General features: G+C 34.9%; 1 protein-coding gene across 2 annotated transcripts in view; it reads right to left on the reverse strand.

Annotated features, from left to right (window-relative positions):
- The window catches only part of LOC118185998 (excitatory amino acid transporter 1-like), a 159577-nt gene that overhangs the window by 33545 nt on the left and 109899 nt on the right, over positions 1 to 16133 (reverse strand). The window lies entirely within an intron of this gene.

Raw genomic sequence — 16133 nt, forward strand, 5'->3', positions numbered from 1 at the left:
CGTATACGTTATATATAGGTATACGTACATATGTGCATAATCTCTTTCTAAATTAGGAAGCTATCTACAAGTTTTATGTAATTTTATCATACAGTTTTTTTCAACCAATATGTGATACTTAAGCTTTAATCTATGGCCTTTTCTTGGAAAATTCTTACGCCAAGGAAAATATTAATAACTTATAAAACTACCCTCGATATCTAGCCTTTTACTCGTGAGATATCTGTCAAAATTCTTTGATAACAAAATAAAAAGAAACAGATTTCCCTTTAGTCCCATACAGGTTGACCTCCTTAACAATCAAGAGTTTAATTCTGTAATAACACTCTCTAGTAAAAAAAATTAAGAACACTCTATTGTGCTGCAAAGTTTCAAACTAAAATCCTTCCTAACTCTTACTTTAGCTAATTAAACATGCAGCTTCCTGCGGCTCCTTTTCATAGCCAGATAAAAATGAGAAGCTTACGACAGAAATATAAAATAATGAGCGCCGTCGTAAGTCTTAAATTTACCAGCTTGTGTGTAATATTTTATAATGTTTAAACTGGGTCAAAGACGCCACGAGAGCATCTTTATCGCAGCACTTTCCACGTCTTTACATATTCAAAATCAGTATTGTACAAGTTTAAAGTTGTCATCTGTCTGAAATAAAGAGAATGTTTCAAGAAGTCTAGTGTCAATTGAAAAAAAATATTGATATCTCAATCTTCTTCCTCTATTTATACATTAGAAATTTTTCGAAGCGGAACTTTGTTATGCGCTCACCAAGATTGCAAGTAAAAACTTAGTTATGCGTTCAGTAAACAAGATCAAGTAAAAACATAGTTATGCGTTCATTACGATTCGAACCAAGAATCTTCTGCTTGCCAACTGAATGTGCTACTAGTTACACTACGAGATAACATGATATTTCACATCTTTTATGCACTGTGGGGTGATTCTTGCGGGGCTTTCCATAAAACTTCTGTCGCTGCTGCATTGATACGTTAAAGAATGGGCAGTTTGATTTCTTTCTTTTTCGTTTTCCGAATCATGTTGTTTACTTTTATATTTATTCTTTGTTTCATTCTAAATTCCTGAAGAAGACTGGAATTTATTTTATTACGTAGCATTAATATTAATAATTAACAATTTGCATTCAGCTTTTTCTATACTTCATTGCACGAGTCCCCCCGCAAAGAAAATTTGACTTCGACTTCTTTATAATAAATATCCGAAACTCTACGAAATAAAAGAGATAATAAAATACTTCTATACATTATTTTGATGGCAAAGGGGGGAAACGCAACTGCACTGCGTCATTCGATTAAGATAAGAAAGCTGGAATTAAAAGGTGGAACTAAGATGGAATTCTACATTCATGTACTCGAGGAATGAATATGCAAATGGTTAAGAAGTCCAAGCCAATGAATGGATCATTTACTGTCTCACCCCAATGCAGTGAAATACTATTTTTAAAATGATATATCAAGAGCAATACTCGAACACAAGAGCAACTTCGACAGCAGAATCCGGCTACTGAAACATATGCGGTGTACGTATCCAAATGATCAGAAGGTTGTTGATGCGTGTTCCTTGATCTATTGCACCAAGATATTTTACTGTACATTTATTTACAATTTATTTACAAGTCGTATGCCACCTGGCATGTTTACAAGCGTTATGCCTCCTGGCATGTACATGATAGACATATTCTGCCACCTGGCATGTGAATTGATACATCATATTAGTTTTCTGCCACCTGACAGATACGATGCAATTACCTCAATTAGCGGTACTACGCCCGACATTTTGGCGTGTCCGCTTCCCTTACGTTCTGTAACGCAGCTAACCTTTTGTGCGGTGCGCCCTCTGGGCACAAATCACCGCAATCACCGAGGAGGCCAAAACATCCTCCCCCCCCCCGATGAATTACATTCATCTTAATACAATCTTCAATATATGCAAACAAGTAAATGAAAAATATAGAAAATGAAAACATACAAGAACCTTCAAAAAGTATAAAATTACATATTACACTTACCAATCTTCTAGCAAAAATCTTATATCTTACTATATTGAAACGTTAACTATGAGGGTTAAACTAGAACAAACAAATAAAATTATTAGCACAATAAGAAATAAAAAAAATAATAAAACATATTCAATATGAACCAAACACTTAAGTTAATGTTCTTCAACTGGTAAAAGACACAGTTTGGTAATAGGACGTTTAATGTCCTCGTGCACAGTTTTTAGTCTAACCATTCGGACATTATTGTCTCTTCCAGAAAACACTTCTATTACTTGCCCGAGTTTCCAACGTAATGAAGGCATATTATCTTCTTTAATGAGAACCAAGTCATTTAGACGAATATTTCTGCTAGGCTGTCTCCATTTGCTACGCTGCTGTAGTTGGCACAGGTACTCTTTAGACCACCGCTTCCAAAACCCTTGGAACATCTGCTGTGTTAGTTGCCATCTTTGCAATGGAGACACTCGTACTTCGGTTAAATCTTGTTCCGGAACAGCTGTTAAAGAAGTCCCTATAATAAAGTGTCCAGGAGTCAAAGCTGTCAAATCACTGGGATCACTGGATACCGGTATTATTGGCCTCGAATTTAAGCATGGAATTAAGCATTTTCGCCTAAATGGCATGCTTCAATTTGTGCAATTAGAGTTAGAAACTCTTCATAAGTCAAAATTTGAGTTCCAACACATTTCTTTAGATGCAGCTTCATAGATCTAACAGCTGCTCCCATATACCACCATGATGTGGAGCAGCTGGCGGGTTGAATATCCACCTTATGTTTTCATTTGCTAACCACCTTTGAAATTCTGAAGCCTTCCGTAACTCATAGGTGGTAAGCATACCAGATTGCTTTTCACGAACGGATTTACAGTTGTTCACGAAGCGCAGAACATAAGCCATTATTCCCAGTACTTTGGTTAAATTTCCGTACAGTTCAAGATTTAGTAACGGTTCTGTAGATTCCACAAGTGTTTTCAAAGTAACACATTTACGTTCTTCACTAACGTTTTGCAAGTCAGCTTCGGTATTCATTTCGTTTATGTGATGTCGAATATCTACTTCTGAAAGCCAGGGTGGCCCAGAAAACCAATCACTATCATTAATTAGAGCTTCAGCATCCATCCCCCTCGTAAGTTTATCAGCAGGGTTTGTCTTCCCACTGCAAAAGTAGCAGTTGTTTAAAATTGTTTTCTCTTTGATTTCTACCACACGATTTCTAACAAATTGTTTTCACTTGTTGGCAGATCCCTTGATCCAGTGAATGCAAATTTGGGAATCAGTCCAGTAAAATATGTTTCCGTTATCCAACTGCGGAAATATCGATTGCAAATACGAACCTAATCTTGCAGAAATTAATGTTCCCAAAAGTTCAAGCCTAGGGAGTGTTACCCTTTTTAATGGAGCCAAACGGGATTTCGACATTATGAAACTTGTTTTATATTTATTTTTCTTCTTAAATCTAAAATATGCTACGGCACCATAACACTTGGGACTGGCATCAGAAAATATGTGAACTTCTATTAATTTCCAACCCATATCACTGAAGTACTGTCTGGGAATTTCGAAAAACTTTATTTTTTCAACCTCTTTTAACCATTCCTGAAATATGAATTCTGTATCAAGGGGAACACTTTCGTCCCATTGAATACCCTTTTCCCACATAGTCTGCATTAAGAGTTTAATTCGAACAGTAAATGGATTCATAATTCCTAAGGGATCAAAGAGCATACCACATGCTGCTAAAATGATGCGTTTAGTTACTTTGAGATTTTGTAACTTCTCAAACTGAGATACATCTATTTTCAGATTATCATTGACATTGTCCCAGATAAGACCTAAAACTTTCAACGGTACCAAAGAGTCTTCAGATGTTTCACGAGAGTCAATTCCATTAAGTTTCCATAGTTCATTCAGCTCAGGTGAGTTTGAAACCCATCTACGTAAATTCATACTGGCCTCGCTAAGAATGAAAATCATGTCCTTGCTTAAATGTAAGGCCTTTGCTACATTAACTGTCCCAGAAATTAAATCATCTACGTAAAGCTCTTTTAACATACTGCATGCCTCTTCGTAGGCATCTTCATACTTTTTTAAATGCAGTCTTACTGTAGCTGTTAATAAATAAGGTGAGCACTTGACCCCGAAAGGAACTCGATTGTGTTGGAGAACTTGTAAGTTGGAATTACTGTGATCGAGATTTGACCCTTCTTCATTTATCCACAAAAACTTTAAAAAATCCCTATCTTCTTTAGCTAAGCCTACCTCTAAAAATGCACGCTGAATGTCGGCACAAAACGCAATTGAATGTACCCTGAGTTTAATGATAATCTTTAGCAAATCAGGATTTAAATTAGGTCCGCTTTCCAAACAATCATTAAGTGATAAATTTCCCTTACTTTTAGAAGAAGCGTCAAAAACTATTAGAACCTTTGTAGAATCCTTCTGCTCGCGCACTACCGCGTGATGAGGCATGTAATACCCCGTTTTCAAACTACTATTTAAATACGTATCTACCCGTTCCACTATACCATCTCTCAAGTGTTCATTAATTATCTCACTATATTTTAAATATAGCTCGCTATTTTTCTGAAACTTATTATTTAAAAATTGTAAACGCTGTTTCGCGATTTCATAATTGTTATTTAAACCTTCAACACCCTCTTTCCACAATAATCGAGTTTCATACCTTTTATTCTTGTAAGTTGTATTTCGTTCAAATGACTCTAAAATTTCTTTATCTGATAGAGATATTTCTTTATCCGAACTTATCCCAATTGCTTCTAATTCCCATAATTTTTTAACTCTTTCATAATCTAAGTCCTCATTTACAACGGTTATATGATTAACTCTTGCGTCCTTACACTTTGATCCTTCGTCCTTGCCTTGAATCACAAAACCGAAAGTGCTTTCTGTTGCGACTAATTTTTTACAAATCTTCACGTTTCGTTCTCCTAAAATTTCCCAAATATAATCCGAACCTATTAATACTTGAATTTCGTCACTCGTACCAGCATCTGCTAATTCTATTCCCTTCTCAAACGCCATTTTTCGTATCCACCGAGAAGGAACTTTTACTTGCCCTAGTGTTATAGAATCAATGACTATTGCGTTAATTTTTATCTTTTTACTGGGATGGCTTACATTTTGCAATACGATTTCTACGATATCATACAAGCGCTCTTTTGCATCTTTGCATCCAAATGTGAAAATAATAAGCGCTTCTTTATTAATAATTTTCAACCCCAGTGAATCAACCACTTCTCGTAAGATGAATGACTTTGTTGACCCTGAATCTAGCATACAACGTAATACCTTTTCGTTCCCCCTTTTACACCTAACTGTTGCCGAAAACGTCTGTAAAAGAACGGAAGTCGGTGGTTTAATTTTGTTATTATTTTCATTACATAAGAGCGAAAGAGAAGCTTCAGGGATTGGCGTTTGTTTTGTCTGATTGGAAGTATCCATCTCTAAATCTTTCGATGCGGCGTCACATATTAACGAATTATGTAAACCTTGGACATTGCACAGTCTGCATTTTTCATCTTTATGAGCACAGAAACGCCTTGGATGCCCTTTCGAAAAGCAAATAAAACATAAACCTCGAACCATTAATGCTTTTCGGCGAGCCTTTAAATCAAGTGCGCAATCATGATTCATATGACAAGCAGATAAACAAAATATGCAGACATTTTGATTCTCTTTCTTAGGCGGGGTAGAGAACTTTCGATTTGGATTAAAATGTGATTTTTGAAAGTATTTAGAGGGAGTTTCGCTTTGACTAGTTAATACTGAAGCACCTTGCTTATTCGTACTGTAATCATTTCTTTTAGAATGCATGTAAGATTTATTTTGATAACCTTGATGGGAACTTTTGTTTCGTATTGGTGTTTCATTTACATCAAAATTCTTAGAACGCGCTAACATCATTGATGTTTCCCTACATTCGACTTCAGTTTTCAAGAACGTTAGTAGTTCATTAACATCGAAATTTTGTTTATCACTTCTTTTCCTAGTGAATTCTAGAGTTAAATTCTCGGGTATTAACTTTAACAAAATAGGGGATAATAAATGTCCATAAGAACCACTAGTAACATTTAAAGAATTTAAATTCCTTATTTGTATTTCTATATCGTCATAAAGCTTCCTCAAAGAAGCCGTATTTCCGGAATATTTTACAGGTTCTAAACTCAACAATTTATTCATATGCGCATTAATTAGCAGGTCATCTCTGCCGAAACGGGTTTTTAGTATATCAACAGCCACCGTATAGTTTTCACTAGTAAATGTTAATCCACCAATAGCATTTAAAGCTAAACCTCCCAAAAGCGATTTTAAATAACAAAACTTGTCAACCGAACTGAGACTTTCGTTTTGGTGAATGGAATTACTAAACTGATTCCAAAATTCAAGCCAAGAACAAGGATCACCGTAATATTTTGTAATTTTTAATTTTGGCAATTTTAAAGTATTAACTTCACAAGTTTTCAACTTCGGGGATATAGTTTCCTCACTAGAATTTCTAGATTCAACTTTACACGCGTTTTTTCTTAATTTTTTCCTGAATTTTACATTTAAAACTTATAATTCTTTCCTGATATTCCTGCGCGGAAATTACTTCTGTTTCTAACTCCTGTTCCGTAATTATAAGTTTTTCAATCTCAGAATCGTATTGTTTCAACAACTGCGATTTTTCAAGTAACATTTCGAGTAATTCTTTTAATTTCTCATCCGCGGTTTCACCCTCTTCTAACAATGCAGAATCTATTTTACTCATCAACTTAGTAGTTAAGCTACGCGTCACCGTACGCAACTTCTTTGCCTTATTCATAGCCTCCATTTTACCATTAGATTCTATCAACTATAATAATCACCAAGATTTTTATTCAACAATTCTATTCAAAACTGGAAAAATGAAAAAGGGCCTACCTCGAATTTCTTCGCGTTAAATCCTGGCTTTTCAGTCATGAACTCACTAATTTTCTTCGTCCATTCTTCATCTCCACAAATCAAGTCCGGTGTCACCAGAAAAAATGTACGTATCCAAATGATCAGAAGGTTGTTGATGCGTGTTCCTTGATCTATTGCACCAAGATATTTTACTGTACATTTATTTACAATTTATTTACAAGTCGTATGCCACCTGGCATGTTTACAAGCGTTATGCCTCCTGGCATGTACATGATAGACATATTCTGCCACCTGGCATGTGAATTGATACATCATATTAGTTTTCTGCCACCTGACAGATACGATGCAATTACCTCAATTAGCGGTACTACGCCCGACATTTTGGCGTGTCCGCTTCCCTTACGTTCTGTAACGCAGCTAACCTTTTGTGCGGTGCGCCCTCTGGGCACAAATCACCGCAATCACCGAGGAGGCCAAAACATGCGGATTGTAAAGATATCATGATGCTGAATTTGTGCACAGTACTAGAAGAAAGAGTTACATCATTACGCTGAAAGAATCCAATTTGCCTATCTTCCGGAAAATTCGAGCACATTGGACTTATTGGGCCTTCTCAGCGTCCAGAAATACGCTCAGATAGGAAAACGATTAAAAATCATAGCAAACCTATGATGAAAACAGAGCAACAGCACTTGTCTTATCCCTTTCTAAAATATATGGCCATAGTACGGATCTAATTAGGCTTTTCGAAATGAGAAACGTAGAAAAAAACAGTTTCTCTTCCACAGGATTCGAATAATGGCTCTTCCGGCTACTAGCGAGATATGATAATCATTTATATTCCGCATGAAAGGATTCGATAATTCCTTACAATATGGCATCTTCTACAGTTACGGATATTCGAACTATATGAGATATTTTGAGGAAGAATACTTCATTCCAAGAAGCCATTTCGTCCCAAAGATACACGAAGATCAGCAGCAATTGTTATGGTCTGCACAGATTAACGATGTGGAATGTCTAGCAATATATGGCGTCTTCGGTGATGGCTCATAATAGGTGCTAATAAGTTTGTCAACTCACATCTCACATGTTGGTAGTAATCGTCTAGTGTCTGAACGTCTGTGATACTTAAGAATGTTTGTAGTATGCATAAACTGAAATTGATTTTGTCTTGCTGCGTTTACAGCGACACCAGTTTTGCAACCACTATTATTACAACATCTTCGGGCCATTTTCAACAAGGAAATACATTGCCATACACGGAGCAGCTCTCCAGTGTTGTCCCAGTAACGTCAAGCACTGCTACCTCACGCACTTAGATAATTATCCTCATCGTCCGATTTCTTCTTTAGAGTATGTTCAGTACATAAAGGGACGCGCTTACACCCATCCCATAATTCTGACCTAGTCAATCCATACCGGATTATGTTATATTTCAAGATTCTGTCTACGTACCTGTACCATACCAGGTAAGCGAATGTGGGTCGATCACACGTAAAATGAGGAATTCTTAAGCTTTTGTTATTGTTTGTTAAAATAAATATCCAAACCAATTTCTGGCCAGACATCAGAAAGATTTTTTTATTCTCACGCATTTCAGTTTTCTTCACAATTCTTCACATTTTCTTTAATGTACGCCTTTCTTTTCCATTTAAACGGATTTTTATTTGACTATACAATGAGAGTAAAGAAAGTTAAATATCTCTTGAAAAAACAGTACCAACTACATAGGCTTAAAATCAAATAAATTTGATAAGTATCTCTTCCTACAAACTATTATTACCTTAGCTTTATAGGCCCAAAAGGCCAATTTTGAGTTGATAAATTAATCATTCTTTTAACTTAGTTTAAAAATACCTACTATTTTTAATTCACTTTCTTCGGTGCAAAATTCTCGCAGTTCCTAAATACTTAATGCCAAAATTAAAATTAAAATTTCCCCGATAAGACAAAGTAATATATTATCATGCTTTATTCCATTTTTAAACAAAATTACAATTTGATTCTTCATAATCCATTTTGACGTTTGAAATTTATTAAAAAATGGTATCCTTTCATTCATGTTGCAGTTTATCAAAATTTGAAACCCACATTTTTAATAAAAAGCCACTTTTCCGCACGTATTTACATAAAGTGATTAATTTATTTATGGCATATTTCAGGCTCAGAGCTGCAAAATTCTATGAATCGAAGTCTATTGAAATCGGATATAGCAAAACGAGTACATTATCGCATTTTGTTTTTATTTTCCTGTCTAGGAATGGCTAGGAAACTTGATTACGATAAAAATTTCGAAATGTCGCGTATAAAGATTAATTCAAATAAAAAACATTTCAATTTAAAAAATTCGAATGTCTTAATTCAAATAAAAAAAATTCAATGTGAAAAATTGGAATGACTTTTTTTTTCTGTATTTACTTTTAGAAAAATCCAAAAAAATGAAATAAATTTATAACATATTAGCCTTTAAGTTAAATTAAACAAGTATTATATATAAATGTATTCTATAAACCATCGACGAATTTTTCGAACCATTTCGAAAAATTTTATCAGCTTAATTATCAGAATCAGTTTGACAGTTTCATTAAACTAACAATGAGAGGCTGACTAATTTTATGTAAGTTGTAATGTAACCGATATGGATGTCATACAGCTGTACATTAATCGTAACTTTCATGAACATATTTTACAAAAAATAACCCATTGTTCACCTGTGAACACTAAAATTCCATGGTGACTAAAATTCTTAGAGAGGACGTATCGCTACAAACTTCCAGCAAGACCCCTGTCTCAGATGGTTTCTGAGGAACAAACAATAGCCATTTCAAAAAATTTGTAGCCAACTCTATGTTTTCAAAAGTTTTGCCTCGTTATATAGAGTTTATGTTATAAGGTATTTCTCCCACCTTCTTAGCGCGCGTTCGCGTTGTAGTGATCTGCACGTTTGGCATGTATTCGAGAGGTCCGTGGTTTGAGTCCCGGAGAGGGCATTATTCATTTTTCATCTCGCCTGCTTCCGAAATAACCTAATGACTCTACAGTGGCACCCGAACTAAAATGTGGTGAATGATGATTCTTCACTACCAGGATTTGGCGATTGGGTCCCCTAAAACCACAGTCACTCTATAAAAGAGGGAGTATATAAAGTATTTCTCCCACCTTCTTAGTGTGCCTTTGTGGTGTAATGGTCTGCAAGCTCGGAGCGTATTCAAGAGCTCCGTGGTTCGATTCCCGGCGAGGGCATTGCTCATTTTTCACATCTTCCGCTTCGAAATAAACTAATGTCTCTACAATGTTAATTAACACATTTTCTTAAGATTTAGATCTATACTATCAAACAATACGCGTAATAAACGAAACTAAAAAATATTTTAATGCCGAAATTTTGATGCCAAAATTACCAAATTAAACTTGAAACATAACTAGAAAATTGAATGCGTCAATTCTTTGTTTCTCGCGCTTTAGAGTTGTGGGGCAATAAGCTTTTTGATCGAGGCACTAAAAAGCCATTATACTGCATTCTGGTTTCATTAAGGGGAGAAGTATAAAAGCATATACGCATACGGAAGTTCGCTGGCGATAATGTGTAATAAATTTGTCAAACCAAGCAAAGGACAGCGGAATAAAAAGTTCAGGAATCATATGCGGTCGACAGGAAGTTAGTTAAAGTATCTGTGATATTGAAGAGAAATGAAGACCACGTATCACGTGGAGTGGAACCGCTTCGTTTAGTGACTAAAATATGACACAGGTACCGTCAGCTCCCAATAAACCGGAAGCGGTTTAACCGGGCTCTTATTAATACAAGGTTAAATTTGTTCATTGAGGAAAGATAAAATATAAGAGTCCTGTAAAACTGTCCAAAGCGAAGTTCGAATTTAATGACATTGTTCAAGTTTTTTCGTAAGTATTTTTCTTTAAGGCCACTTCCAGCTTAATTTCTTCATTTCTAATAATGTCTGTTTATTATATACAGGATGTTCGTAAAAGAACTTTCTCGTTATATGAACGCATAGCAGTCTATCCACTCAAACAATAGAAATGAAGTTTCAGATATTTTTTAAGACAGATATTATTTGAAGGTAAGCGTTCAAGACTACGATGATTTAAAACAATGTAGCTCTCGCGGCTACTGTTACAATGAAACAATTTCGAAAAATGGCACACCCACAATTTACGGTTTTCCAGCACACTGATCAAACATAAATGTCGTTGGAAGGATACACGTATAACGAAAATTGCCGGCGTAAAACATTTGCAAAGAAGACCTCTATAAAAGACCAATGACAACACGAAAGAGGAGAGAGAAAAGGACTATATTGAAATTACAAATTTTCAATGTGCCAACCTTCGCAGACGATAACGCATTACGTGCGGGAGCTTGTTCACAACAATCGCGAACGTAACTTGGTAGGAGGAATCTGTATAACTTTTATGTTTTATGGCAGATTTCAATTATGACAAATCTCGAGGATTTGATGTGTATACCTCAGATTTCAGATAATCCCAGAATCAGAAATTTATTGGAGAGAAGTCGAGGGATCACGATGGCGACGAAATTGCAAAGTTACGAGAGATAAGTCTACTTTGAAACGCTGCACACGTTGAAAACTTATAATTCCAATGAAGTTTTTTTTTAACTCTCCTGTGTTGTGCTGTCATTGTTCCAATACCATTTATGGTTTTTCAATGCGCTTATCAATTTGCGCAGGAAAAAAGCGGGTGTTGCCGTTCGAAAATTTCGAAATTTTTCACTGTAACCGTAACCGTGAGATCTGTATTGGTTTAAATCGTCACACTCGGGAGCGGATACCTTCAAATAACAATATCTGAAATTTCATTTCGGTTGGTTCAGCGGATAAGCCGCTAAGGGATCATACATCGGGGAAGTTTTTGTATGACCACGTCGTATTTATTATATAGGCTTTTTATTTTTAATTTCGATTTAATTCACGTTCTTTAAAAATTTATACGCCTGAAAAGAAAATGTACCTTTATTTACTGATTAATTAAATATTTAAAATTCTTCTTCTTGATACAAATAAATTATTAATAATAATTATGTGTTAATTATAATATGAGTTTATCCTTTCCTTTGACCTTTTACTGCTCTCGAATTAACCGGAATTTTAAATTAACCGCAGTCTTTGTGACCGGTATTACTCAGATAAGTTTATACTATTTGAATATGGTAAAACCAGGCGTAAGATGAGTGGTGTCTTCGCGGAGGACTTTCTGAGAGAAATTGGCTGATTAGTATCACACACTGAGATAACCCATGCAAACCATTCATGCAGGAAGCCCGTTCTTCTAGGTTCGAAACCAAACCATGTTGAACTACCAGCATTCATCGGTTCCAGATAAATCAAGAGAGTATTATGAAATGATAATAGGAACAAAAAAGTATTAAATAGGTTGCTTAATTTAATATAAAAATGGAGTTACTTAGCTTCAAACTGAATTACTTGTGTCAAACTTGCCGTTATGCCTATTCCCTATTAAAAAGCGGCGCATATAATGTTTTTTTTGCGCGAGAAAATCGACTACCACCACCACCCTATTTAAAAGAATACAACGAATGTTAAAAACATTTATCGATATTAGTTTAAACATTCCAACCTGTCATAGATCAAGAAAGTCAAGGAACACGTTCCTTTGTTTCGTGTGACAAAGAGAAAAAAATGCCTGCCTCGTCTTTGCGTAAAGTATTTTTGTATGGGTATCCATTTATTGACTCATCATTGCCGATAATTCTCCATTCAGCGTAGTTGGATTGACGTTTTATAGTTTGTATGCACAAGCACCACTTGCTGTTACTAGTGTCTCGTACGAAATGGTCAGTGTAGGAAAACAGCTGGGGTGTTACACGAAGTAAATCACTATGAAAAAAATAACTGAAGGTGTAGTTTACGACAGCTTGGAATATTTTGATACGGGTATCTAAATCCTGATTTTTTACATATGAAACTAAATCTGTGGAATTAAAAATGGATAGATATTTAATGTGAAGTGACATAAATTTTGAAATATTTCGTTTCACGAAGAATGCGCAATGCTTCCCGATAATGCAATTTTTAAATTCCAGAAGTTCGGATTATCATTTGCGTTTATCTAACTTTGACTAAATACTCGAATTTTTGAAATATTTATTTTCTTGCTTTTCCGTATTCTCTGTTACAAATTATAGAAATGTTTTATTATATGAAATAAGAAAACTGATGATAATTATGTGGTTGCAATATCCTGTGATTTTCTACAAAGCATTTTCGACTCTTATTTTTTTTATCAGATTTTTTAGACGAATTTAAAAAAGTTTGATCGCATAACATTTAATTGCTTATTTAATTTATTTTCAAATTTTGTACAGTGCTTATTATTTATTAGAATTATTTCGGTTACGTAAATGTACACGAGGGCCATCTACCAAAGGGAAGCGATGCCTTCGTGCAGGATTTTCTGAGGGTTGTTGGCTCTCGTGCACTTGACAAATGGAGACAACCATCAAAATTTCCACGCAACCAGCCATGCTGAGATTTCAACCCGAGTCGAACTACCAGTGTTCAGCAATTTTAAAGTTCAGTCACTGGTGAATTCTAGTAGACTTCGGAAATTTTAATGCAAATCCTTGGCTGAGAAATTTTGCGATCTACACCGTAGTACTTTTAATTTCTTCTTGATAAAATTACAAACTACTTAATGATTTTAAAGCAAAATGTTTGTCACACTTAATAAAAGAGTAAAAAAAAATACCCGAAGTAAAAAACAATGAGAGTTAAAACGAATTAGGATGCAACCTTCGGAAGCTTTTCTGTAATCATACACACAATCAATCGTATGTCAAACGAAATTCACCTGTCGGACCCTGCCAAGAGTTCGCACATTATAAGAAAGCTATCAAGTATTCAGACACTATTTTTCGAACTTCGTGCAAGTTTTACAGTTGGAATAGTGAGTTACGCTTGGAATAGCGAGTCCTACGACATGAAACAGCTTTAGTACAGGAAAACTGACCGAAATATTGGAGTCGAAGTTTACTACGTATCAAAGATTGCTTGTTTTTTATGGTATTATATTACTCTGTTCATAAAAATCCTTATATACATCCTTTATTTTCGCAACCGGTGGTCGGTTAGAGTTATATCGTTGAGAATTAGAAGATGAGGGACACAAGAAGTTGAAGACTAAAGGGAATGATACAATCTTAATTTCAGGGAAACTGTGGAATATGTTTAAGCGCATAAAATGGTACAAAAAGCATTCATTAATTCCTTCAGCTCTTTTCCTCCCCATGCAGCAGCACTGAACCTTAGACTTCCAAGAAGGAAAACGAAACATGTTACTTCAGTACGTCAAAAAGAAACATGTGACATCACAAAATATATAATCTCTTTTAAATACTGCCACTACGACTTGCACTTCAGGAAAGGTATAATAAAACACTACCCAAATCGAGCTCATTATCTTTATTTCTTTCTTGATGTTATGAGATATAAATACTAAACATGACGGAACGTTTTATGGTATTTTAAGATTTATGTGCGTATAAAAGGATGCAACACGACAATCTTCTACAGTGGAAATTCACAAGGCCAATGTGTACGCAAGTAGACGAAAAAATGCCTAATTTTTATTATTTACGGGTTTTAGATGACGTCGAAATGAAAAGAATTGCGACAATGCTATCTTGTTAACGGGTTACTCCTTGAGCCGAGCTTGCAGTACCAGTGTAATATAAAATATTATGAAAGATGAAATATGTAATAAAGTGATGAATCAAAACTAACTTTTTGATAAAAACAGATCTCCAACCAGAACTTTCATGATGCCATTGAGTGAAACCTTCATAATAGTGCCCTGTCAAATATGATACCGGTAAATTTGTACGAGTTAGTCACTGTTAGATAAAATAAAAACCGGCATATAGTTACTTCACTTTAGGTGTCTATGCATCCCTGTACGCCAAGGATGTCAAACTCGCGGCCCACATCAAATATTTTTGCGGCCCGGCCAATATATCGGCAAATAATAATATATAATAATAAAATAACATATCGACGAAGAAAGAAATGAAATGTTTATTGCTAAGTAATTAACGATAATTTATTCAGTGTTGTTAGATTACTCACAGCGAGCTGACACACACACTACTTAAATTACAAATGCGTGGGAGTAGCTTGCGTTCAGCTACCTTCGGCTTTTGGGGGACACGTGCACTCAGAACTTGTACGCATCCCCCGATAGCCGAATGTGGCCGAACTCATGGTCTCAGTTTTCAATCATAGTTTTGTACGATATATTGGTGCATGCACTTTGCTTTATTATTAATTATTACTTAATTCATATTGTTACGGATTTCATAGTTATTTATGTAGTTAGTTTTTTTTATTTAGAATTGTAATTAGATTTGCTTCATGTTGCCTTAGCAACGCAGACAATTTTTGAAAAGACAGCTGCGTTGGAAGGTTAAAAATAGAACAGCGCGTGCATTTAATACCTAATAAATTAATATCTCGTAATTGCTGTTGCCATCCACAAAAATCCAGATATTTATAGATGTTTCCAGTATATTCGAGAAATTAATTATAAAGCTTATAAAAGCCGAGAACAAACAACTCATCTCGGTAATAGCTGTAGTTCTAGTGAACTGTTTGTTTACTTAATGCTGTGATTGATTTGTTGCGATTTCGCTGTGAGATACAATTAGTTTCTCTGTTTTGAATTGATTTTTGCTAAACGTTTGACATTTTGTGATATTGTTAGAATATTTTTGAAGAAATATTTCAGCATTTTTATTTATCTCATGTGGAAAGAATAAATTTTTTGTTAACTTTTTAACGTTAACCGTGTTTATTCCAGCCCTTTGTATTCAGTATGTCTATGTAATATTCAGTATGTAAAATGGTAATTAGAATATTTTTGCTGTGAAATAAAAGATAAAATAATCTGCTTGATATGTAATAATACTATTAATGTACCAAAGTTATATAATATTAAACGTCGTTACGAACAATATAAATCGAAATATAACAATTACGAAGGATTAATGAGAGAAGAAAAGTTGAAAGAGCTCAAGTGAGGAGTGAAAAAGCAACAGTCCATGTTTAGTAAAGTATTGCAAGAAAGTGAAGCGGTGATACATGCAAGCTACGTCTTGTCCGAGTTGATAGCTAAACATTCGAAGCCTTTTACTGACGGTGATTTCATCAAGGAA

This window comes from Stegodyphus dumicola, chromosome 9, assembly GCF_044657685.1.
Source record: "Stegodyphus dumicola isolate Sdum_Otavi_A_Nest chromosome 9, ASM4465768v1".
Lineage (NCBI taxonomy): Eukaryota > Metazoa > Arthropoda > Arachnida > Araneae > Eresidae > Stegodyphus > Stegodyphus dumicola.